Source organism: Podarcis muralis, chromosome 8, assembly GCF_964188315.1.
Source record: "Podarcis muralis chromosome 8, rPodMur119.hap1.1, whole genome shotgun sequence".
In the NCBI taxonomy this organism is placed as follows: domain Eukaryota; kingdom Metazoa; phylum Chordata; class Lepidosauria; order Squamata; family Lacertidae; genus Podarcis; species Podarcis muralis.
Window position 1 is genome coordinate 85,568,123 of NC_135662.1, and position 13,107 is coordinate 85,581,229.

Below are 13,107 nucleotides of genomic sequence, written 5' to 3' on the forward strand. Positions count from 1 at the left end.
GAGGTCACAAAAGGTCCTTGGCTTGATACCAGGAGGTAGTAGATAATGACTTGCTCCAAAGGGCTCACAAGTTCTAATAAGCAAACAGCAATGCAGCTGAATGTGCGAGGCATGAGCTACAGTGCCGGGAATATCAATCAGAGCTACTGGCATCCCTGCACAGCAGAGAGAGGGAGAGAGAGGGGTGGGGTTGGGGTTGCAAGAAGCCGGGGCTTTTATACACAGAAGTACTTCTGTACAGATTGGAAAGTGGTGCAAAGGGTGGAGCCGCTGATGTAGCTTTCAATAGATTCAAACACTTCAGATTGCACTGTCATGGCACACAACAACAATAACAGTTGTTATTATTAGCAGAATAACAATAATAAAGTTGTGTTGTTGTTGAGAATAATGATAATGATAATAATTTGCTGTCTACATACATTGTGTTCTACATTGTGTTTGATAGGTTCCTATCACAGGAGCTTAACAGTTTTAAAATAAATACAAGTGAAACAACAGAGGAAGTGGAGAATGGAGGCAGGGCAAAAGGGGAAGAGTATGTGATCATTGCAATTACATGAATTTTGGCTTAGTTACAACAGGGTGCTGGCTGTTCCAGAGGCTCCCTGCAAAAGGTGAGTTTTGAGGGGCAATTTGTAAGGGAGGGGTTGAATTCTGGGAGGGAGCAGTCAGTAATTTAATTTTTTTTTTAAAGGAATTTAATGGACAAATTTGGGAGAACTTTTGACATCATAGTATCACAGAGTGGGAACTTATGGGAATAGTCATTTAAAAAAATAAAAAATTAGGGTCAACTTTTTTGATCTGCGGAACTGTGCGCAGTTACAGGTGCCACATAATATTCATTCTGCTGTATAAATCATTATTCTAGTGTGGCAGCACCTACACTTTGGAATTCCCCCTGCCTACTGATATCTGGAAGGCACCTTTGCTGTTCTTTTTTCGGTGCCTGTTTAAAATGTTTTTGTTTAGGCAAACTTATCCAGACATGTAGAAAATTCACATCTGTTTTAATCCCCCTTTAGCTTATATTAGATACCATTTCATGCCATTACTTTTTAGCCTCAGGACAGTTCCACCAGCAGTGGATTAACTCTGTTCTATCCATTCCACATCCATCTATTTCCAGCACTCATCATTTCCCACTTTGTATATGTTGTGTATAAATACCACAATATCCAAAGTTTAACAGAGTCCCTCCCCTCACAGACATCAATATAGATTTATCCAGCCTTGAGGAACTGCTAGCCCATGCAGCATTGCTGTTAAATGGCATTAAAATACAACACAGCACGGTTTGCAATAAGTTTTGTAAGGTGAATTATTTGAAATATTGCAAAAAAAGAGAATGAGGAGAATTCTTAGTTAAAGATAATTAAATATGAAATTAAGAAATGCATAATAAGTGATAAGAATGGAAAATCATCAGAGGTGTTGACGGAAGCCCAAAAATTATTGTATAAGATGAGAAGTTTTGTTGTATGAATGATAAGTAATATGTTAAAAACTAATAAAAATGTATATAAAAATAAAATACAACATAGCACTTTAGTAATTTCCTCCCATTTTGTAACATAGTCAGTTTTTTGTTCTATCTCCCACGTGAATAACAATTTGATATTTTTGGAGCAATTTTTTTCCAGGTTTTTTACAAATTGATTTCTCAAAGTTATTTGGCCATTTATTTTAAGAATCTCTAGTTCAAAAATATTAATATAATATGAATTCTACATTATCCAAAGTTTTCCTCGTTTGATCTAGAGACATTATTTGATTATTACCAATCCGTTCAACCAACTTTTCCAGCCCTCCTTTATGCCAGTTAACAAACTACTCCATGGTTCCATTTTTACTGAATGGTGGATAAGATAGCAGAGATGTAATTGGTGATGTCAATAGACACAGTTTGCTTTTTATTTATCCCATATAGTGCAAAGTGCTGGAGAAACAACCCTTCTCCAATATTCTGTCTTTTGGGTCCATCCCTAATAATACATTTGATGGGATTCTTACAAAACATTGCTCTACTGCTCCTATTTCTCCTTGTCCCGGTTGATAATACCATTTGGTAATCCAAATTATTTGCCTGATATTCATTTATTAAATCAGGAGATGACAACCCCCCTTATTTTGTTGGTGTACGTTATTTTAGCTTTAAGTTGTGGTGTTTTTGTTTTTCAGCCCATATAAAACTGATATTTAATCGTTGCCAAGTTATTACCTTGATGTTGCCCTCTCTGCAGATTAAATTTTGTAGATAAGCTTCCTTTCACTAAAACTCTTGCTTGGAGTAAACTGAATCTATTTTATAAAACTTGTTCCAAAGACAAATTTATTCAGCACATATAAAAGATAGGACCATTCAACCCTATCAAAAGCTTTTTAGTGTCGACAAAAGTGATAAATGTGATCCCCCCATTGATGAAATTATTATATTTATCATTTCAAGGATATTATATGCCATTCTCCTTCTAAGAAAAACCTACTGTTCTGTATAAATTTATTTATGCATTACCACATCAAAGCTCCTTGCCAGTGTTGATGCAAATATTTTTAATCAGAATTTAATAATGATACTGGAGTATGCTGTATGGGTAGTAATAAATTCTTTTCTTGTTTGGGAAAAATCATGACTGAATCCTCATTCAATGTTTGTAGGATTTTACCTTCCCTCAACATGGAATTACAGGCATTGCCCCATGTCCATGCGATCAGCACGCATGTGCCATTTTCAGCACTGCAAGTGGGTGGGCGTGGCCATGAATGCACTTCTGTGTGAGTGGGGAGTTTCCTGTAAAACATACAATTGTATAGTTGGAAGATATCCCAATGGTCATCTAGCCCAACCCCCTGCAATGCAGGCAAGTGCTTTGTAAAACTCAAATGAAAATCCATCAGTTCTGGATGATTTTTGAATTTTGGCTTTTGCTATTATTTTCTTGAATTGGAGCATGCAAATATTCTTTTGCTACAACTGTCAGGTTTCACAGTCTTATATTAGGAAAAAACTTTTGTTTTTTCTTGTATTTGTGGATTTTTGGAAGACCTAACTTGATATAATATTTCTTAAACCCTTCCTTTAGTTCTTGCTCATTAAGAACGTATTGATTATCATCCTTCCTATTAAGTGGAATTACTTGCTTTCTAAACTTCTTTCTAAAATAATATGCGAGTAATTTATCATCTGTTACCTTTATTTTAAAAAACCCGTTTTCTTGCTAAACCAAACTGTACTTTCACTATAATAGCCTTTTAGTTCTAATAATTTTTCATTAATCATTTTCCTTGCATCCTTTCCCCCCGTAGATGCACCTTTTTTAACCCCCCCCCAAAGGCCGTAGAAGATTCCCATAATATAGAATCAGTAATCTTTGGGGTATCATTATTATCAAGCTAAATTTTAAGTTCCTCTGAAACAGTTTTAACAAAAGACTTACTCTGTATTAAGAACAAATTAATATTTGCATTATATTATATAGTGAATAGTAAAACTAATTGGACTGTGATCACTATATAGAGTAGTACCAATAGTTGCATAGTCAATCCTTTGTGTTAATTCTGATGATGTACAACAAATATGTCAGGGAACTGCCATCGGAGCCAGAGGGAGAGGGAGGGCTCCAGAGGGATGCCGGAGAGCGTCCCGGGAGGGAGAGAAGCAGCACGTCTTCTGGGGAAGGAAATCAGCGTAGCACCAGTGGAGAAGGGGGGCAGATGGGGGAATCGGCGAGGTGGCTCCAAGACTCCTCGCCGGGGACCAGCGGGGAGAGCACGGGTCCTTCGATGCCCACACCCTCCCTGCGCAGAAGGCTTCCGAGCAGGGAAAGTAGACGGAGACTAGGCGTCAAAGAACTTTTATGCTGGAAGAAGTTCAAGAAACGCCCACTGACGGATTCTGCCAGCGATTGAGACAGCCACGGGTGAGTGGCTGTCCAGACAGAAAGGGTTCACTCAGGCAACCAACCAAGGGTGGCGCCGATTTACGCACAAGCAACCCCCTAGAACCATTACAAAATATTTGTGAATAAATATCAGGTACTCTGAAATAATATACATAATCTCTGTAATAATAATAATAATAATAATAATAATAATAATAATAATAATAGGCTGGTTTTATTTTAAAATATTTCTGAGATGACTCATAATACGTTTAGAGAATGCAGTAGCTAGGTTGATGACTGGAGCAATTTATCACCGGGCTGCCGTGCCTCCTAGAATATTTGAGGGCTCTTTGCATCCTTTCTCTCTCTCACCTGAGACAACTGAGGAATGGAAAGAGATGGGGAAAACAGCCACCCCCCCTTTGAGTGTCCTCCCTTCTTGCCGCATTCAAAAAATGGCAGAAGTTTGAGTGAAGCAGGGTGGAATAACACAGAGGGCTTGTTTTTCTAAAAGCAAGGAAACAAAGCCGTTTGAAGAAGGAGAAATAGCAAGAGAAGCTACAATGCAGAAGATAACAAAGCAGAGGCTTTCCCTAACTTCCTTCCTGCTGTACTCAATCCCTCTTTTAAATTGCCACTTTCCTTCCTTCATTGTCACCCCTACTCAACACTATTTTAACCTCTGCCACCGTTTAAAATCTCTACCATTTCGTTTCCATTCCTGTTTCATTCAAACCTCTTCTGTTGTTTAAAACTGCACTCCTGCTTTACTCAAATATCTGTAGTTTAAAACAATTTTTTCCCTTAGTGTTGCTCTACTGCTGCTTTACTCAAACTTCTGCCCTTATTTAAAACAGCCACATCTTTTTCAGTGTCTCTCTTTTTATTCTCAAACTTCTCCCTCTTGTATACCTCAGCTTCCTCATGTGAGAGATAAAAGATGCAGAACTTTACTCAAGACCTCTGTCATGGTGTAAAACTGCCATTTTATTCTCAGTTCCCTCCACCTGTTTTACTCAAATGTCTGCTGTTGTTTTACACCACCACTTTCCCTGTCTGTGGTGGCTGCTGGTGATGGACAGCCTACCGTCTCTTTTCCTCCCTGACCTGACTCTGAATTCATGCATTTTCTTCAGTGGGGGCTGTGCTCCGACTTCAACGAAATCCAGGATTGTGATGCGACACTACAAATGATAGCAGCCTTGCATTTTTATGTATATAGGAAGATATGTGCAACACTAACCTGGACAGCATGGTAGTGAGTCCAAGTGTGGCACAAAGCCTGAAGCAAGAACAGGAGTGCGGGAATTGCTAGTTGGTTTTGTCCTCACTTAGGGACGCGGGTGGTGCTGTAGCCTTAACCACAGAGCCTAGGGCTTGCCAATCAGAAGGTTGGCGGTTTGAATCCCCACGATGGGGTGAGCTCCCATTGCTCGGTCCCTGCTCCTGCCAACCTAGCAGTTTGAAAGCATGTCAAAGTGCAAGTAGATAAATAGGTACCACTCCGGTGGGAAGGTAAACGTTGTTTCCGTGCGCTGCTCTGGTTTTGCCAGAAGCAGCTTAGTCATGCTGGCCACATGACCCGGAAGCTGTACACCAGCTCCCTTGGCCAGTAAAGCGAGATGAGTGCCACAACCCCAGAGTTGTTCGCGACTGGGCCTAACAGTCAGGGGTCCCTTTACCTTTACCTTTGCCCTCACTTATTGTTGTTGTTGTTGTCTTAATCAGTAACAAGGGGATCACTGGCCATGCATCCCCTCCCCAGAGTATGGTGGGAGGGCTTTCTTGCTCCTGAAGGTGTGTAGTGAAATGGAGTTTCTTTTGCAAGAGGACACACTAGAGCAGGTATCAGGGACAGGTGACACACCTATGGCCACTGACACCTAAGAAAAATGATGCAGGAGGTAGTGACTAAGGTTGAGTATCGTCTCTTCCCCATCCTGCCCATGTGAAGGTTCTTGCATTTTGAGAATCTTTGACTAAATGCCCAGTGACTGAGTGGTTACCTCCAAGTGAGTTATGAGCACTGCAAAGAAGAGAGAAGGTGATGGAGACTGTGGACGAGAAACAGTGGGAAGGAGCAGCAGCAGATGGGATGATAAAGAGCTGCTGACACAAGGGAAGGTCTGGTGATGGGTGTGGGCAATACACACTAACACACAAACCAGGGCCAGGGCAGCGGTGGCTGTTGACTTAGCAGCAACAGATCAGGGGTAATCAGCGGGACCCCCAGGGTTTTTATCGTGAAACATTTTTTGATTTATAGATTTGGTATTCCTGGATTTTAAAGAACTGTGACATTTTGGGTGCTGCTGTGGCTTTCATTATACTGCTTCTGTTTTTATGCTGTGTTTAGATATTGCGGTTTTAATTTCATAGGCAATGTTTTACCTTTATTGTAAGTCACCTGGGGAACTCTTGTTATTTGGTTGGCATATAAACGTTGCAAACAAACAAATCAAAATTCAAGCAGCCTCTATCCTGAAAATACAATTTGGCAAAAGAAGATGGACAGACCTGAAGCAGAAAGCCTCATTTTAGTGGACAGTGCAATTTTATAACAAACTGCGGTTGACAAGCTGGAACCAATTTCCATATTACTGACAGCAACCTGCCACAAGATGGAGATAGCAGGTAAGAGAGGAGACCCTAACTTTCCAACTAAAGTTTGTGTGCAGTTAGACCTCGACAGCAAGCCCAACTGAACTCAAGGAGATTTACTTCTGCATAGGACTGCACTGCAAGTCACAGCAACTTCCGCTACTGAGTTATTTTAACACGTCTTGGGGAAAAAGTCTTTACAATCTAATGAAAAAGAATCTCACCAAAGCTACACACACCATTGGAACAGTTCACCGTCCATCATGGGCACACTATGCATTTGAAGCCACAACCTGTGCTGTCTTATTTTATAAAATAAACTTTATTAATTTTTAAAATATAGACAAAATACAAACAACACAAAACGTATGGATAAACAAGGAAAGAGGGGCGAAGTGACTAGAGTGGATAAAAGGGAGGGGAAGGTAATAGAAGATAATAACAGTAAAGGTAAAGTGACCCCTGACCGTTAAGTCCAGTTGCGGACGACTCTGGGATTGTGGTGCTCATCTCGCTTTACTGGCCGAAGGAGCTGGTGTTTGTCCGCAGACAGCTGGTCATGTGGCCAGCATGACTAAGACACTTCTGGTGAATCAGAGCAGCGCACGGAAATGCCGTGTACCTTCCCACTGGAGTGGTACCTATTTATCTACTTGCACTTGACGTGCTTTCGAACTGCTAGGTTGGCAGGAGCAGGGACCAAGCAACAGAAGCTCACTCCGTTGCGGGGATTCGAACCGTTGACCTTCTGATCGGCCAGCCCTAGGCTCTGTACCCTACATTAATTAATTAAAGTACCCTACATTAATTCATGTGATGCAACTTTTATAGTCACAAGCCAAGACATGAAAATAGTATTCTACCATAACCTTCTAAAATATATCCTCTCCACAAACTTAATTGGACCGTTGAGGGTCCATGTTCCATCTCTGCTGTATTGACGTATATCAGTGATTTAGACCAAATAGCACAAAAAGAATCTGATTTATGTTCTCCCCTCTTTTTTTTGGGGGGGGGGGTATGTGATGTGCTCAGAGAGACATGGCTTAAGGGCTCATAGTAATATTTAAGGGTATGAACCTGTTTCAGATGAAGCAACAAGTTTATTCTGCTTATGGCCTCAAAGACCATCTTGCTGAAGCCTCAGAACCTCATGGAAGGCTAAGATTTCCACCGGTTACGTGAAGGGCTTCAGTGACTTGCTGCCATGCCTTTATCTGATGTGGTACCAGACATTTGTCCTCAGAGACAAACCAGAAGCAGCACTGGTCAAGGATCTTGAGAAGCTGGCAGGGCCCCTTGGAATCAGGGCTGAGAAGACCCATTGAAGAGTCCTTGGTGCTGTCAGAAGAGCTAAAGGTAAAGGTAAAGGTACCCCTGCCCATACGGGCCAGTCTTGACAGACTCTAGGGTTGTGCGCCCATCTCACTCAAGAGGCCGGGGGCCAGCGCTGTCCGGAGACACTTCCGGGTCACGTGGCTAGCGTGACAAAGCTTCTCTGGTGAGCCAGCGCAGCACACGGAAACGCCATTTACCTTCCCGCTATAAAGCGGTACCTATTTATCTACTTGCACTTAAGGGTGCTTTCGAACTGCTAGGTTGGCAGGCGCTGGGACCGAACAACAGGAGCTCACCCCGCCGCGGGGATTCGAACCGCCGACCATGTGATCGGCAAGCCCTAGGTGCTGAGGTTTTACCCACAGCGCCACCCGCGTCCCCGTCAGAAGAGGAGGTCCTTGTAAATGCTGGCACCAAAAGATCAAGGTCCAGGCAGCAATGACACAGCATGTTTCTACAATCCCAGAGTTGTCGCCCGGCCTCGTGAGTAAGCAATCTCGGAAATGCCTTCATTACTAGCTGCAGTGGTGTGATCTAGAAGGACAGATTAAAGGAGGTCTCCCTCTTGAGCCTTCCAGTTGCTGGAAATAACTGACTCCTTGGTCCAGTTACCCCTCCTTGTATCTTGCCTGAAGTCCCTGTGATAATGACCTTGAGCTGTTGCCCCACCTCACACCCCTGGGTTGTATTTTGGACCTGGATGGATTCTCTGTGCTTGACTTTGGCTTGTCTGAGCAGTGCTGCACCTGCAACCCTGCACTCAGTTTGGTAGGAGCTTATACCACCTGAGATTGGGACCCCAGACCCTGAGGATACCCAGTGGACCACGGCTCCTCTTAGATCCTTGCCTGCTCCCCAATATGAGCAAAACTAGGATCTAGATTGCTATCGGAAAGCTTTTAATGTTTGATGTGTTCCTTTATACTTTGTTGGAAGGCACCCAGAGTGGCTGCAGCAACCCGGTCAGTTGGGTGGAGTACAAGAATTATTATTATTATTATTATTATTAACCATCTCTCTCTGCCTTTTCACTTCTCCTTAAAGCGAAATTCACGTGCACACACTCAAAAAGCCATGAAAGAAAATAGTACTGCTGCTATTGGTATGACTCCCCCTAGGTCTGATACAATCCACTTGCAGGTTCCAAGCCATCAGCAGAATGGCTGTACAGGGAACCAATGGAAGCTGGTCCACCAGGGTTATCAGGGCACAGCCAGGGCTTTTTTCCATGGGAACTCACTGGAACTCAGTTCTGGCGCCTCTCAGGTGGGCACCACTGCCATTCTAAGAGAAGGAGGGAGGTGTTCATGGCGAGTTCCGGCACCTCTTTTTCTACAAAAATAGCACTGGGCACAGCCCTCCTAATGTGTATGTCAAGCGTTTTAAAAATAAACTTATTTCAAAGCTACACTCTCTTTCCTGCCCCCCCCCCATTTTATAATTCTGATTGAAGTCTGAGGTTCTGCAAACGTTGCTGTCAATCAGCTCTCTGCACCACACAGCCAACCCCAGCCCCAAAGTATAGTATGGCAGAGGGATTCCTCCCATGCATCTCTAAGCAAAAAAGGCACGTGACTGACTGGACTGCTCCAACTAAAAAATCTGTGGTTAAGAGGGCTATCCAGCACAGCCACTATAGCAGACTTGGGAGGTGTTAGGACTGCTTCAAGAACAGCCTTAGCCTAGATCAGAACCAGGCATCTGTTCTGAGCATGCTCAGAGCTGTTTCCTTGAAGACCACACATACCCAGCCAAGCCTTAGGAGGGCACTTGCTCTCTGAGCTCCCTTGCTACCTTTTTGTGTAACTGAGCAGGACTGGCCGCAAAGTGGCTTTGTTGTCTTTCCCTATGTATTTGTTTTACTTATACAATTTTTGTTACATGGATAGAGATATTGGGAGCACTTTAAGGGTTTGCAAGTGTATTGTTACATAAATGTTCATGGTTTACTACAAATGATGCATCGGACAAAGTGGACTTTAGCCTCCAAAAGCTTATGCACTAATAAACGTTCTGGTCCTTTCTCTGTTTTGCTGAAATTGTACTGCAGTACAATCTATTTTAAAGGCTTCTAAGGATAAAAAGAGTATGGCACACTTGGGCAAATTTAAATTGCATTACAAAAGGCTCAAACAAGAACACTGGGCACGGGTTGCAGTCTCTTCTTGCACACCACACCCAGGCAAGCCTGTTGCAACAGGCAAGGCACATGCTGGATTTGCTGAAGAGCTACCTATAAAGTCTTATGTTTCTAGGTCCGCATATTCCAGCTGTAGACCAGATCATTTCCCCCTTTGATTTTGGGTTGCTGTTTTTCATTTGTTTGTTTAATGATTCCAAACCGGCCCTCCACAACTCCCCACTGCAAAACCAGGGGCAGGAAGGCTGGATATTTACTTTTTAAACAGTTCTCATTTCTTTTAATCATTATTGGGTTTGTGTCCATTCCACCCTTCCTCCAAGGAGCTCAATTCAAAGTGTTGGTGCTGTCCTTTAAAACCCTAAACAGCCTTGGTCCAGTATATCTGAAGTTGCGTCTCCACCCCCATCGTTCTGCCCGGACACTGAGGTCCAGCACCGGGGGACTTCTGGCAGTTCCCTCACTGCGAGAAGCCAAGTTACAGGGAACCAGGCAGAGGGCCTTCTCGGTAGTGGCGCCCTCCCTGTGGAACGCTCTCCCACCAGATGTCAAAGAGAACAACAACTACCAGACTTTTAGAAGACATCTGAAGGCAGCCCTGTTGAGGGAAGCTTTTAATGTTTGATGTATGGCAGTATTTTAATATTTTTTTGGAAGCCGCCCAGAGTGGCTGGGGAAGCCCAGCCAGATGGGTGGGGTATAAATAATAAATTATTATTATTATTATTATTATTATTATTATTATTAGGTGGCAGTCATGGGTCTCCTTTCCCCCGTGTTATCCTCACAAAGACCTTGTGGGGTGTGTTAAGCTGAGGGACTGGCCCAAGTCAGACAGTGAACTTCATGACTGAGTGAGGATTTGAATCCCGGTCTCCCAGCTCCTGGTCCACTTAATATCCCTTCTCCCTATTCCACATTCTGGAAAGATGGTGTAGAAATGACTAAGATCGCTGTATCCTCCCAAACAGTGCCTGTGGGGCACCTTTATGACTAACCTACTCAGGCTGCAATTCTGTACAAGCTTATGAGGTGGCAATCCCAGGGATTCATTGGTGCCTGCTTCTGAGTAAGGTATGGTTTCTTTGACTTGAACACACACTAGAAACTGTGGTGGCAACTCTGAACAAAGGCACATCACTTAGGTATAAAAAATCAACTGTTTCATTGCAAAGGAGGAGGAGAGGGAGAGAACCAGAACAGGTGGGGCCGCACATATTTCTTTCCTGCAGAGAAGCAACTGTGGCAGCAGTTGTATCCTGGCTGTATCTGTAGTATCTTTGCAAGGGAGCCGGATGGAGAGAAAACCAGAACTGGCCACACCCATAAGATCTCATTGGCCATGCCCCCATGCTTCTGCTCTTGGAGGCGAGTGTCAGTACAGAGGCATGCTCAATAACTCAGTGATGGGTTTCACAACAGCCAACTCATCCTTCATCTCTGGTCGCTGATATCCCCTGTAAGGGATTAGAATCGAGCCACATAAGTGGAACCTGACCAGCTAGTGACATAAGTCAGCAAAGTGCTGTTCTGGCAGGCCTTAGGTGGTTCAAAAGTCTTCATAAAGGCAGCTAAGAAAGCATCCCAGGATGGAGAAATGGGCTTTCCCGTTCAGGGACGGAGATACCCAGTCGAGATCTTCTCTCCATAGTGCTAGAACCAATTCAGTCTTGTCCATGTGACAGGTTTCAGGCTGCAGCATAGACAACAGCTTGGCACTGGGCAATAAAACTATGCAAGTTTGGGTGCTATTAAAACATTTGTGTAAAGGCATTTGGAGCTGTGAGTTCCTGGCTTGTGGTACAATGGTTTTCTGATAGTCTTCTGCTTGCAGTTGGGAATCTTGTCTAAGAACAACTAGTTTTCTGCCTGGTGATGATCTGTTCCTGCAGAGCCTGGGGCCCAGTTGTGGCTCCATCCATTATGTTTTTGGGAGTACAGTGGTACCTCGGGTTAAGTACTTAATTCGTTCCGGAGGTCTGTTCTCAACCTGAAACTGTTCTTAACCTGAAGCATCACTTTAGCCAATGGGGCCTCCCGCTGCTGCCGCACCGCTGGAGCACAATTTCTGTTCTTATCCTGAAGCAAAGTTCTTAACCTGAAGCACTATTTCTGGGTTAGCAGAGTCTGCAACCAGAAGCGTATGTAACCCGAGGTACCACTGTAATGTAAACCCATAGATTAATGGAGTCTGAGCAAACTGTCAGGAACCACTAGAGGCAGAGAGTCCAAACAGGTTCACAATCAGCTTCCAAACAAAGGAGATAATGAACCAAAGGGCTGCTGATCAGGTTCTAGAGAAAGATCTCCAGAGGGCCTTCTCCCAGCCAAAACTGAGCAGAAATCTATCATTTTTCTACTGGAAATGCTGGGGGTTACAATCCCACTGGCATTCCTGGCAGAAATGGATGCACCAGGGACCTGGAGCATCTGCTCCCACCTCCACTGCCAGTGCAGGCAAGATGCTGGTCCTTTGGAATCAGAAGGGATGGGCAGGAGGGCACTCCACAAGCAGCCTGATCATTCTGCAGGTGCTTGAACCAGACGCTCACAGGTTTTTAGATCAAGCCTTGAGTTGGTGGTTCTTCCATGGTCAGGTTCCAAAATGGGCACATGATATGATGAAGTGAACTTGAGGGAAGGCAGAGCAGAAATCTGTTTAGCATCTTCTGTCATGGATGAGTTGCTCAGAATGAGGAACCAAACCTGAAGCAAGAGCTAGATAGGAGTTCCTTGCGTCATATGCTATGGCCAGAGTGCCATGCTGCAGCACCATTCCTGGCTTTTACTAGGGCACTACTGCAACACAATAGAGATGAAGCTGGAGACCCTCTCTTCCCGAGGGCTTCTCTGGTGGTGCACTGGGAGCCTATGGATAGACTTCCCAATTCAAGACCTCAGACCCCTTATACTTGTTCAATCCCCACCTGGTTTTGTAGAAGCACCAGAATGAGGGCAAGAGAGCAGAAGAGCAGAGCCAGCACTTTCCCACGGCTTGCATATTCTCTGCCATCTCCATAGTTCTTAGAAGGATTTTTGGCTTAATGAACATGATTGGTCAATGTCACAAATGCCAGCTGGTGTGATGGGGTCAGTAGAGGATTGGACTAGGGCCTGGGAGCAGTGGCGTAGCATGGGAGG

The 13,107-nt window shown here is 43.7% G+C and overlaps 1 protein-coding gene across 6 annotated transcripts in view; it reads right to left on the bottom strand.

Moving 5' to 3' along the window:
- The window catches only part of PCDH1 (protocadherin 1), a 79,308-nt gene that overhangs the window by 28,269 nt on the left and 37,932 nt on the right, over nt 1–13,107 (bottom strand). The window contains exon 4 of one of the 6 annotated variants that reach the window (XR_013394062.1): nt 7,506–13,080. The exons of the other annotated variants lie outside the window; for them this stretch is intronic. The gene's annotated coding sequence lies outside the window, so the exon portion shown is untranslated. Of the gene's footprint in view, nt 1–7,505; nt 13,081–13,107 lie in introns of those variants that run through there. 6 annotated transcript variants of the gene reach the window in all.